Source organism: Chanodichthys erythropterus, chromosome 1, assembly GCF_024489055.1.
Source record: "Chanodichthys erythropterus isolate Z2021 chromosome 1, ASM2448905v1, whole genome shotgun sequence".
Lineage (NCBI taxonomy): Eukaryota > Metazoa > Chordata > Actinopteri > Cypriniformes > Xenocyprididae > Chanodichthys > Chanodichthys erythropterus.
Window position 1 is genome coordinate 26,092,489 of NC_090221.1, and position 12,559 is coordinate 26,105,047.

The following is a 12,559-nucleotide window of genomic DNA, read 5'->3' on the forward strand; positions in this document are numbered from 1 at the left end:
GAAGATGTATTGAAAAATTCCTTAGAAATAAGCCACATGTCAATTCGGGACTGGGAGGAGAGAGAATTATTACTCCAAGTGAACATCTTTTGAAAAGGATGCAACTCTCTCCAACTATCCTTCAAAGAGAATCTATGCATAAACATTTTTAAGTATAAACTACTGTTGTCAGGGCGTTTTGGAGGCCATCTGTCTATACTGCAATCTAAGGCCACATTAAAATCTCCACCAAATATAAGCATAGAATTTGGGTATTTAGTCAATAATTTTAACACATGTTCCTCTAAACAACTAATAAAGGCTTCATTTTCTTTCTGCTGGTTATAACCATAAACACAAACAAGAATACAGGTCACATTGGAAATTTCAGTAACGAGACAGATAAAATGTCCACCTACATCACTTTCACTAAGTAACACTTTCCCTTTAAATTGATTTTTTAAAATGCATACACCGGCTGAATGTGTCGTACCATGAGACATCCATATATCCAGACCCCATTGTGACCTCCAGAAATTAAGATCCTCTGCTGATGAATGACATTCTTGGAGGAAACAAAAATCAGATTTAAATTGTTTAAGATATAAGAAAACAGCCTTTCGTTTAGTGAGATTTCTTAGCCCTTTAGCATTTAAAGAAACAACAGATAAAGACATGAAATAAAAAAGATAACTAAAAAAATAAATAAATAAAGTTGAATAGACCTAAAGAAGCACAGCAAATAACTTGTATAGAACTTTAACCGGTCAGGAAATAAGCACAAGTATGAGAACCACAACTCAAACAATTGGAAAATCTATTAAAATGCAGCATTGAGAGCTTATTAAGTAATACTTTAAATGAAATGTAAGAACTTATGTATAGTACCAGATCGTTTAAATATAAAAAAAAAAAACTGAACTGTAATATATAGACAGACAAAACAAATGTCTAGCCTACTAGAACATCTCAATAACTATATGCCCCACTATACTATAACACGTTCTAAAATAGAACTTTGTAGATCTTATGAAAGGGCAGTGTATTAAATGTCTTGCATAGTAAACAAGAGTGTGATACCGCCCGATGAGTGTTTTTGGTGTCCTGAGAAGAGCCGTAGACTGATGATAATCCAGAGCATCGAAGAGGGTCAATCAATCAAGAGGATGGAAACAATATTATAGGCAAGAGATGATAAAATAGGCTTGAAACTTATTTTAGTCCATCAGGAGGGAATATCTCAGCTCCTTCAACAAACGCCCTTCCACCCACAAAGTAAGCTCGCTTATTTTCTTTTCTGGCCTTTTCCACGATGGGCCATAGCTTGTTTCTTCGATCTCTATCTGCTTGAGACAGATCCTCGGATATTTTCAAGTTGTTATTTCTCAGGAAAATTGAATCCTTAGCCGCACGCCAGACCGCATCGCGTTGAAAGCGAGAGTTAAACTGGACGATTATCCCTCTGGGCCTGCTGTCGTTCAGCCGTTTACGACCCAGGCGATGAACGGTATCCACTGCATCCGAGAGTTTGTCTTGCGCTTCTGGCAGAAGCTGCTGGCAAACGTCGATGATCTTACCTCGGACATCTTCTCGGTCACTTTCAGGGACTCCATGGACTCTGAGATTCCATCGACGTGAATAAGCTTCAAGGTGCCAGAAGCCGCTTCTCCTGTTCATGCCAATTAAACTCGACTCTTTTAGCAAGTGACTCAGTCGCACCGACTTTGACTTTCAAATCTTTTACTTCGGCACTCATAAAGTCAATCACATCTTTCACACCAGAAATCTGCCTGGTGTTTTCGTTAATTGACTCTTTCATACTAGCAATCACTCTTGAGTTTTCCCCCACCATCTTTTCCAAAGCATCCGAGCGGTTATTAATCAGCCTCGAAAGCTCCCCGAGTTGTGAGAGGATGGCAGTTGTGTCGACGCTCTCGGTCTTGCGTTGTTTGATGGCAGGGGACTTACAAGGGGTTTCTGAAAGACAGGGAAACTCTTCCTCACATAGCATGAATTCTGCAGAGTCAGTATCTTGGTACATATAATCATGCATGTTCTCCATCAAAAGTTCTTTTCGGGCTTGGCTTGTTTCATTAGCAGTTTTGTTAGCATTAGCAGCAGCTTGAGTTCCATTCCTACTTTTTCTTTTCTCAAATTTTCCCATTTTGATAGCTACTACAAATTTAACATCAGTTACGTGTGATCTGGTACAAATTATGACAACGAAAACCTTTTTAACTGCATTGTAAGACAAAAAAAAGCAGCTGAGATTGCGGAGCTCATCAACATGCGTCTAATCAGAGCGCCATCTTGGATCACCCCCCCCTTTCACTCATATCTTTTAAGTTGTTGCACTTGTGATAACGTCGTAGGTCACATGATAACATCAACATTGCGGATGTTGTCTGGATCGCATTCATACTTAAAGGGATCAGGCTACTCTTTTAGCGCTCATTAAGTAAGGACTTGCTGAAATTAAGTACCTACTCAGTGAGATGCGGTTTCGCATGCAGCCAACGAGTATTGAGAAGCACTACAGAGCAAGGCGGTCCACACTCGGACACATTTCTAACAGAAAATCACCACCTCCCCTTTCTATTTAATAAAGCATATTGATCAGATATTAATACATCTAACGTTATATGTTTTTTGTTGTTGTTGTTGTTGTTGTTGATGATGTAAGTAGATAAGGACACAAAATATAAATTATGACCAAACGTCCATTTTCTTTTTGTGTACTACAGTATTGACCTTTACTAGTAAATTTTTACCTATTGCTGAAATCTGTATAAAGCTCAGTGTGATAAGGTGCGTTCACGCGGCCTCGTAATTCCTGTAGTTACAAGATTCTAGCTTGTAAAAAGCGTTCACGTCCTCGTAGAGCTCGTAATTACTAATTACAGTTTGTAAGCTGGGAGTTTTCTGAAAGCGCCCAGATGTACCACGTGGCCGCTGTACCACCTGGCCGCTGTAGATTGATTTATTAGGTGTTGATAGTGGTGCCATGGAAACGCATAATTCCCAGTCCAAGGACCAAAAGGACGTGAACAGCTCCGAATATAACTGTAGAGTTAAGTAGTAGCTCTTACTTAACTAATAAACACAGAGAGACATGTCCAACGTGTGCTCTCCAAGCATGACTTTATTACAGTGCCTGATTTACCACTCCCCCCACCTAACCACAAGGGGGCAGTGGCATATCATGTGTTCTATAAAATCCCTTAACACTACATCCCCCTTTCTAAGATCAGTTGTACTGATAAATAACTCAAGATTAAACTAACCCCTCTGTACTGCAACAGACTATATCAAAAATTAACTGTTCCCAATTCAAACTGTTGCACTATGCATAAGGCAACATAACCCATTGTCTTTTTCTCAAATATTCCTGGAGAACTTTAAATCAAATGGTATCGTAAGAACAATAAGCAAATGAACATTAACTGAAAATCTGAACTAAGAAGGTGGGGTAGACTGCCCAATCCTTCTGCTGAGTGTGGGGGTTTATTCTGCCCCGTAGAAATCACTCAGTCTCTCCAGGGGTACCTGCTATTTAGCCACAAAGTCCTTCAGGTACCCTGGAGGTCGTCTCTCTCTTGCAGGGTAATGTGCCGGAGGTTCAGGACTGCACGGTTGAACTGGCCCCTGCTCTGCATGATCTGACCTCACTGGCTGACCAGTAGATTGCTCTGGCTCTGGTAGGATAGTCTGCGCTACTGGCGCCACTGCTGTAGAGACAAGGTGGTTTCGGTTTCAGCGCAGGTTCCCTCTGGGAGTGTCAATGACATATGACCTTGGTGCTTCCGCCTGTCTTATCACTGTCCCCTTCTCCTTTGTGTCTTTTACCCAGACATGGTCGCCTGGTGTCAGTCTTGTGAGATAATGAGCTCTGTGTCTTTTGTTGAAGTTCCAGCTCAATCTCAGTCTCTTTTTCTGTTCCTTCTCTTTGAGTTTGGTTATATCAGTCCAGCCTGGGTTGAGAGATGACAGAGTGACCGGAACTGTTGTTCTGAGCTGCCGGCCCATTGACAGCTGTGCCGGACTGTACCCGTTGGCGAGTGGTGTGGCTCTGTAAGCCATGAGTGCCAGATATGGGTCTTTTTCTTTCTGGAGGAGGCCTTTAACTGTCCGCACAGCTCGCTCTGCCTCTCCGTTGCTCTGAGCGTATCTGGGGCTGGACGTTGTGTGTGTGAACCCCCACTGTTTTGCGAACTGAGTGAAGCATTCAGACGAGAACTGGGGTCCATTATCTGTCATGACTTCGGACGGTATGCCATGCCTGGCGAAGATAGACTTGCAATGTTCCACTACAGCTAATGAGGTTGTAGATGTGAGTTTAGCTACCTCAATGAAACGGGAAAAATAGTCTACCACCAATAGATACTGGTTATCATTCCACTGAAACAAGTCAGCACCCACCTTTGCCCATGGTCTATCAGGGAATTCTGTAGGCAGCAGTGGCTCTTTGGGGTTGATTCTTTCTTTTGCACATGTGTCGCAGCCCTCGACCACTTTCTGAAGCTGTGTACACAGTCCCGGCCACCAGACAGATTGCTTGGCTCTTTCACGACACGTTGCTATACCTTGGTGTCCTGCGTGCAATTTCTGAAGGATGTCTGTCTGTAGCAGCTTGGGAATAACTAGTCTACATCCTTTCAGTAATAAGCCATTCTCCACTGATAGCTCTTCCTCGACATGTGCGTACGGTAGGTAAGCTCTGTCTATTGTGGATCTGTCTGGCCAACCCTCAGTACAGTACCTTTTCACTTGGTTTAGTATTTCATCATGATCTTGATGTTCCCTTATTTCTTGTAACCTCTTTTCTGTAGCTGGGAGGGTTGACATGATCATGTTTACATACAGGTTGACTTCCTCTTCCTGCTCCGGCTGCCCTCTGTCTCGCAATGGCGCCCTTGATAACATGTCCGCCGTGGCCAACTTCTTGCCGGCCACATGGGAGATGGAGAAACTGAAAGCCATCAGTCTCATTCTGAGTCTCTGAATGCGTGGCGGGAGCTCATCCAGGCTCCTGGAGCCTAGTAACGGAACCAGAGGCTTGTGGTCCGTTTCAACGTGGAATGTAATGCCCACCAGGAAGTCTGAGAAACGCTCGCACGCCCATGTGATTGCCAAAGCCTCTTTCTCAATCTGTGCGTACCTTTTCTCAGTGTCTGTTAGTGCTCTGGAGCTATACGCGACTGGCTTGAGGTGGCCATCCTTCTGTCTCTGGAGTAGCACAGCTCCCAGTCCAAATGATGACGCGTCAGCTGAGACGACCGTCTCCGCTTTTGCGTTGTAGAGCGCCAGCCCTGGTGGCGTGCTCAGATCCTCTTTGATGCTGTTGAATGCTCTTTGTTGATCATGCCCCCACTGAAACACGTTTTGCTTCTTTAACAGATCCCGGAGTGGCTGTGTCTTTTCCGCCAGATGAGGTAAGTACTGTCCCAGGTGATTCACCATCCCGAGGAATCGTCTCACTCCACTCGCGTCCTCAGGCTCCTCCATGTCGGTCACTGCCCTCACTTTGTTAGGATCTGCTCTCACGCCGGCTGCATCTACGATCTGTCCGAGAAATTTAACATGGCCTTTTGAGAATTCACATTTCTCACCTCTCAGCGTGACACCTGCCTCCTGTAGCCTCCCCAGCACCGCAAGCAGTCGTGAGTCGTGCTGGGTCTGTGTGTCTCCGTACACAAGCACGTCGTCCATTTGGCACAGGACGCCGTCGAGTCCCTCCAGTATCTGAGACATTCTCTTCTGGTAGTGTTCAGGTGCTGAGGATATGCCGAAGCAGAGGCGGTTAAAGCAAAACCTCCCAAAGGGAGTGAGGAATGTTGTGAGGAGAGCGGACTCCTTGGCAAGGGGAATTTGCCAAAACCCTGAGTTTGCATCAATTTTTGAGAATACTTTGGCGCCCTCTAGCTGTCCAAGTGTGTGTTCGACCGACGGGAGCATATGTCTCTCCCTCTTGACTGACTCATTCAATTTGGTCAGATCCACGCAGATGCGCACCTCATCTTTGCCTGGCTTTGGGACAGTGACCATACCGGCGCACCAGTCTGTGGGCTGTTCAACCCTTGAGATCACCCGCATCTCTTCCATGCGCGTGAGTTCTTTTTTTACTTTAGACATGAGAGGCAGCGGGATTCGTCGTGGGGTTGATATGGAGAATGGTTTGGCGTCTGCTTTAAGCTCTATCTTGTATTCACCCTCCATCTTACCTAGCCCTTTGAACAGTGTGGGAAACTGCTCCTTGACTCTCTCGACTGAATCCAGTGCCACTGTGTCTACTCTAGCCACTAGCCCTAATGCCTGGATAGCTGGACGTCCCAGTAGGCTAAACTTCAGACCCGGGACTACATACACTTCCTGTGTGGTGCTTTTACTGTCTGTTCCTATGGTGGCTGTGAACTTCCCCTTCACCTTGATGGGTGTCAGACCTGGACCCTGCAGCACTTTCTTTGCCCTCTCTAGCTCCGGAAACTGCCCTTTCTGAAATACATCTTCAGATAGCACTGTTACGTCTGCCCCTGTATCTATTTTGAATACAGCTGTGTGCTCATTCACTTTAAGGTTGATTAGCCATGGTTCACCATCTGAACTGACTGTGCCTAGGAAAGCTATTTCCTCCTCATCTGACTCTGCTGTGTTAACTTCGTTGAGAGCCCCTGACCTGCACACCTTTGCATAGTGACCCTTTTTCTGACACCGGTTACATGCTACTTCTCTAGCTGGGCACTGATTTTTGCTGTGTGCTGGTGTTCTACCACACCACATGCATCGTGTCTGGTTACCTGGCTGTGTCTGATAACTGCTTTTATCATTTGTTCCAGCCTGCATTTTCTGCTGTCTTGCTTTGCCTTTGTCAAACTTGTGTTTTGTTTGAATGCTGTCCACATCTGTGGTCTCTGCCTGAAAGTTACTCTTCAACAGATCCTGTTGTTTTCTCACACTTTCGCTCTGACGCGCGCGTGTCACCGCTCTCTCCAGCGTTAGCTCCGAGTCCAGCTGCAGTTGCTCCGACAGCTTTTTATCACGCAAGCCTACAACAAGTCTGTCACGGACCATTTCCTCATGCAGCTGTCCATAGCCGCAGTGTTCTGACAAGCAGTGGAGTGCCGTGATAAAACTGTCCATAGTTTCTCCTTGTTCCTGCTGTCTCTGGTTGAATTTGGCCCGCTCAAAAATAACATTTCTCCTCACCACGAAATGTCCCTCTAGCTTCTCTTTGACAGTGGTGTACACACTTGCCTCCTCCTCCGTCATACGAAGTGAAGTCACGATATCTTCCGCCTCGTCCCCCATAGTATAGATTAAAGTGTTCACCTGGTTTTCATCTGGCTGTAGCTCTAGACCCGCTACTCTAGATCCACTTGGGCCACTCTTCTGGCTAAGTGAAATCAAACTTGGGTGGTGGGGGAATCTGGAATCGCTCCATTTTCTTTACTTCTCGCCGCGAACGTTAACTACGAGTCACGTTAGTTTTGCAAGCTACCTAAACTTCAGACTTGAAACTAAACTAAAGTTAACGTGAGTTCTCTCCAGTTAAATCGGCAAAATCACATCTCATGTTTACCCGACTTGAAAAACTGAAGTCTTCTGACACCATGTAGAGTTAAGTAGTAGCTCTTACTTAACTAATAAACACAGAGAGACATGTCCAACGTGTGCTCTCCAAGCATGACTTTATTACAGTGCCTGATTTACCACTCCCCCCACCTAACCACAAGGGGGCAGTGGCATATCATGTGTTCTATAAAATCCCTTAACACTACAATAACGTCACTTGTTGTCATTTCAAGATTCCGGTAAATACGAGGTGACGTAAATGCAGCTATAGATGGGTTTCAAAGACGTCACTTCCGCTATGCCTGCCGCCATATTTGGGACCGGTCGCAGCTGCGCGCCCTGTTTAAGTCTATGGTGACAGCAGCTACAAGTACCAGAGGAAGGCCAACAAAACGCAGAAGGTTCACAACAAGTTTACAATATATCTGGGATATGTGGTGCTGTTAGCCGTTTCAACAGTCGTCAGAACTACAAATTTATTTGAAAATATTATGAATTCTAATTGCTGTGTTTCGGCGTGTTATTACAGGATGAACAAATTCACGACATCAGCTGACTACATTACTTAGTTCAAGTATGCGTGCATGATTTTGTGCAAATATAAGTTGTAATTTTATGTATATCTTGTATAAATATGTATGAATTACCCTATATAGGATGTCTCCCCTTGAGTTAATTAACCTTCTAGCAAAGCGCGGGTGTTCATTGCAGCGCGCGCAGCTCAAATAATACTGTTATCAAAATGAATCTGTTATTGATGTTATTGTATACAATAACATCAATAACAGGTGTTCATGATCCTTATTAATCAAACTATGTGTTGATGAAAATAATACTAGAACAATATAAGAGCTAGTTATTAAAAATAATGCATTCATTTTCTAAAATAAATATTAAAGTTTTAATACTGTGTAGTAACGTTGAACATTTTAATGACTTATCATTGCTGTTTGAGCAGCGCACGCTGAAGCTGAAGAGAATAAAAAACCCATAAACTGAAAGTTAATTAACTCAACGGAACACATCCTATAAAATAATCCAGATATTAATACAAAATAAAAATATTACAACTAGTATTTGCACAAAATCACGCACAGATGAACGTGAAGTAACGTCATTGAAACTCCGAAACACAGCAAATAAGCCCAAATAATTCACAACGTTACTTTACAAGTATACGATTATAATATCATGTATAAGAAGACAGTCCCAATCATATTAATGTTTTGTCTTACTTTTTGAGCGCTCGAGCTGAAGCTATGATCATCAGCTCTGTGGGTTATTTACCTCAACGAAACACATCCTTTATGAGAATAATCAGATATTTATACTTAATAAAATTAATAAGTTTTATCTGTACAAAATGACGCGAATGCAAGTGAAGTTTGAACAAGTAATGTAATCAAACTCAGTCGACGCGCTCTTACCACAACAACTCGCTGAAACAACAACACAGAGAATTCACAACATTTTATTACAATAGTGTTCTCGTTATAATGTTATGTAAATGACAGTCCTAGTAATGTTGTGCATTCCCAGCTAACCAAAATACGTGACTGTTACGTAACTGCAACGTAATTTGGTGACCAAACTTTCGTCGTGGCGACGTAACTAGTTACGTCGTGGCAACCGGAAAAGTGAAAGGTGCCTATACGTCGCCACAACGTAACTTTGTGACGTTGCCAGTTAGTAACTGCCAGAGCCGTTAAATATGAGAGTTGCGACACTCTTTGATCTCGCCGCCACGCTGTCACGTGGTTCGTGTAGCTCTCAATAGTTCCAAAAACATGCGCGCCGTCAACCAGTTTGAATGGTTTTAAGGGAGACAGACAGCTGTAGCTATATTTGCAGCAATTATCCGTAAACATGGACGCATAATATACATTGATTATTACGCTGACACTTACATTACATACATATGATAGCCTTTTTTTTCTGGGGAGTGGCGGAAACAGCATTAATCAGTATTTGTATTTAATTTTGGAGGGAAGAGGGGCTGCTCCCATAACGTAAAACACATTCACAGCAACTACTGTATTTGCAGCAATTTTTCGGTAAACCTTTCCTAAACATAGGCTAAACCATTCATCAGAACACACACAAATACATACAAACATATGTATGTAGTATGTAAAATATATATATATATATATTCTTGCAAATAAAGCCCCTTTGAATTGAATTAATTTTTAATTGATATGATATATTTATTTATTTTCATGCAAATAAAGCCTTTTGAATTGAATTAATTTTTTGTGAGTGTTAAAGGGGGCTGCTCCCATAAGGTATACATTTAGAGCATGTACTGTATATAGTTTTCTCATGCTTCTATGGTCATAAATATTATTAACATCCTAATGTTGCGTTATGTTAAGATACATTCACATAAACATGCACAACAACTTAATATCAATGAATGAAGCTGCTCAGTTTAAGTCAAGAAAGAAGTTTGGTCAACAGTGAAAAATATACAAGGCAACCAATTGCATTCAACAAAACATTTAATTATATATTATATCCAGAGAGAGGGTAGGTAAATTTTCCTTGAATGTTCTGTCTTCAAAGAAACTCATTCGACTTCCTACAGGGAGAGAAAGATGTCAGAAAGCAGGCCAGAAAAGGAATACAAGTGTTCACAATAGCCATTACATTCTTCCAGGGCAGCCGTATGATGATCTGGAGACCTGGTGGTGAATCGAGAATCAGTCAAATGCTTATATATACATTGATAACAAAAGCATTCAAACTCCACACTATAAGTAATGCTATAGTTACTTTTTGGGTGAGAGCATTCCACTGCCAGAAGCAGACTGTGGCCCTGTATCCACCTGGTGTTAAGATGTGTTCTAATCTGAAGTGGATGACACTAAATAAAATGGGGTCTAAATGGGTTTGAGTTTGTCCACTTTCAACCACTTCCAGAGGTTTTTGAAAATGCATTTGACTGGACTGCTTTCATATTGTAAACGCTCATGTGGTCGAATGTGTTCGAACCGCCACTAAAGACCATCTACTCTCTGCCTACTGACCTAATGTGTAAACATTATGGGAAGCACGCTAGCTAGATTGGATTTAAACTTTGTTGGCTAAAGACCCAAGTTTGGTATGAAGACGAAAAATGTACCAAGCACAATGTTCTCTCACCATTCCTGATTTCTAACACACACTCACTGCGTTCAGCTGGTCTCGCAGCTGTCAGAGCAGAAACAAACACTGATGCTCTCTGTATGTTTTCCTGTCATCTCTGGGTGTGTTCATATGTAAACTGCTCAAGCTTATTTTGTCTATTAGATTGAAAGATCTATAAAAACCCATACATTTACCCACCCCCTTGAAGAAATCGTGGTTGAAAGAGGACAAAAGAGATGGATTAAAACACCAAGTGTAAACGTGTATGCATCTCCCTTGTCCACTTGTGATCCAATCAACCAAAATGCATCTTAACTCCAGGTGGAAACAGGGCCTGTGTCAGTCCCCAGAGGAGACCGGGTCTGGAGTCGAGTCAGACCTGCTGCTGGACAGAACTGGGAGTTGTGAAGAAAGAGGAAACGGTGTTAAGGTTAATACATTGAAGGACAGATTAAATACACATTTCCAAAACATTTTCATGAGGTTGACATTACAGAAGTGAGAGAACACATCTACAGTTCGGTCCATAACTAATTGGACATTTGTCATGATATCTGTTATTTTAGCTCTGTAATCCAGTACAGCTAAAATTAAATGAGAAAAAAAAAATAATAATACATATCTATATACAAACCACTATTGTTATTCAAATTTGTATTCTTCCACACAATAACATTATGGAAGAAGCTGGGTGATTATTTTGCTCATCCAAGAAATTATGCAAATAAGGGAAAATAGAGGTGTAAATGTAATGATGATTTAGCATTGAGGTCATAGTTTGTGTTGGTGTTTTTGCACTTGTTGCTTTCTATTCAGATGTGTTTAATATTCTGGCCACCTCATGTAAGTAAATAAGAAACCCATCTGAACACAATGTAGTGAAACATCAGCTTTAACTATGACCTCAGTACTGAATTTACACATTTCTGGCTGATTATAAACTTCATTAAAGTAGAATTCATGGTAGAGCTTTTGCATTGAATTACATTAGATTGTAAAGGTGTTCCTAATATACTGGCCACCACTAAATAAGTGTATGCAACCTCCTTACTGTGTTATTCTCTGGTACTTTAATGAACTGGCAGCTAACATGCCGTGTTGCTAACATTAACAACAAATCTAATAACTGAAGATAAACGTTGTTTGACAACGAACTTGTAAACGTAAAGGTAAATGTAGCCCAACTGACGTCAGGTTATGGTAGCTAAAGTTAGTGATGTGTTGGTCACTTAAGTTAGCTGCAATTAGAGTCTGACTAACGTTATTAACTTACAATAAACATTAACTAAAGCTGGTTACATAAAATACAACTATTGAATAGATTCATGAGAGGTCAGGTAATGTGTTCAAATGTCAAAAATGCAGTAATTTAATCAACTTACCAGCGAGCGATCTTCAGAATCACTGAAAATGAATGGGGTTCAGTGCTGGAACTATCAGTGTTTGGAACTATCGGCCGCTCCACGACACGCGTTACTTCCGCATTCCAAAGTTCCTATGGAGGTCTATGGGAGTGTCGGAACTCTGTTTTTCGACGGCTCTGGTAACTGCAACGTCGTGGCAACGTTGTGTATCAATAGTTGTGTGTTGGTCATCAGTTGGTAATTCTTATATTTATTTATTTTTCTATGGGCGGACATGCAGTAGTTTAACCTAATTTATGTCCTCATTTGCCCAAACTAATGTAAAGGCTATTCCAACAGCTGTGAACGATGAATGCAGACTCGAAATGAATTCAATTCATTTATTTTGAAAAACACACAGAACATGAACAAAACTCCAAATAAAAATAATGAAATACACTCAAACTATAAATAAAAACACATAGCCTACAGCGAAACATAAAATAAAAGCATTCAAGACGTTTTGCTCTCAGTATCAT

At 41.7% G+C, this 12,559-nt stretch overlaps 1 long non-coding RNA gene across 1 annotated transcript; it reads right to left on the reverse strand.

Annotated features, from left to right (window-relative positions):
* Positions 1-9,979: 9,979 nt before the first annotated feature.
* Positions 9,980-12,150, reverse strand: LOC137017820 (uncharacterized). The gene is made up of 4 exons (XR_010894649.1): positions 12,060-12,150; positions 10,324-11,072; positions 10,198-10,232; positions 9,980-10,129 (listed from the first exon to the last, which is right to left on the reverse strand). It is a non-coding gene; the product is annotated as an uncharacterized lncRNA (long non-coding RNA).
* Positions 12,151-12,559: the final 409 nt, after the last annotated feature.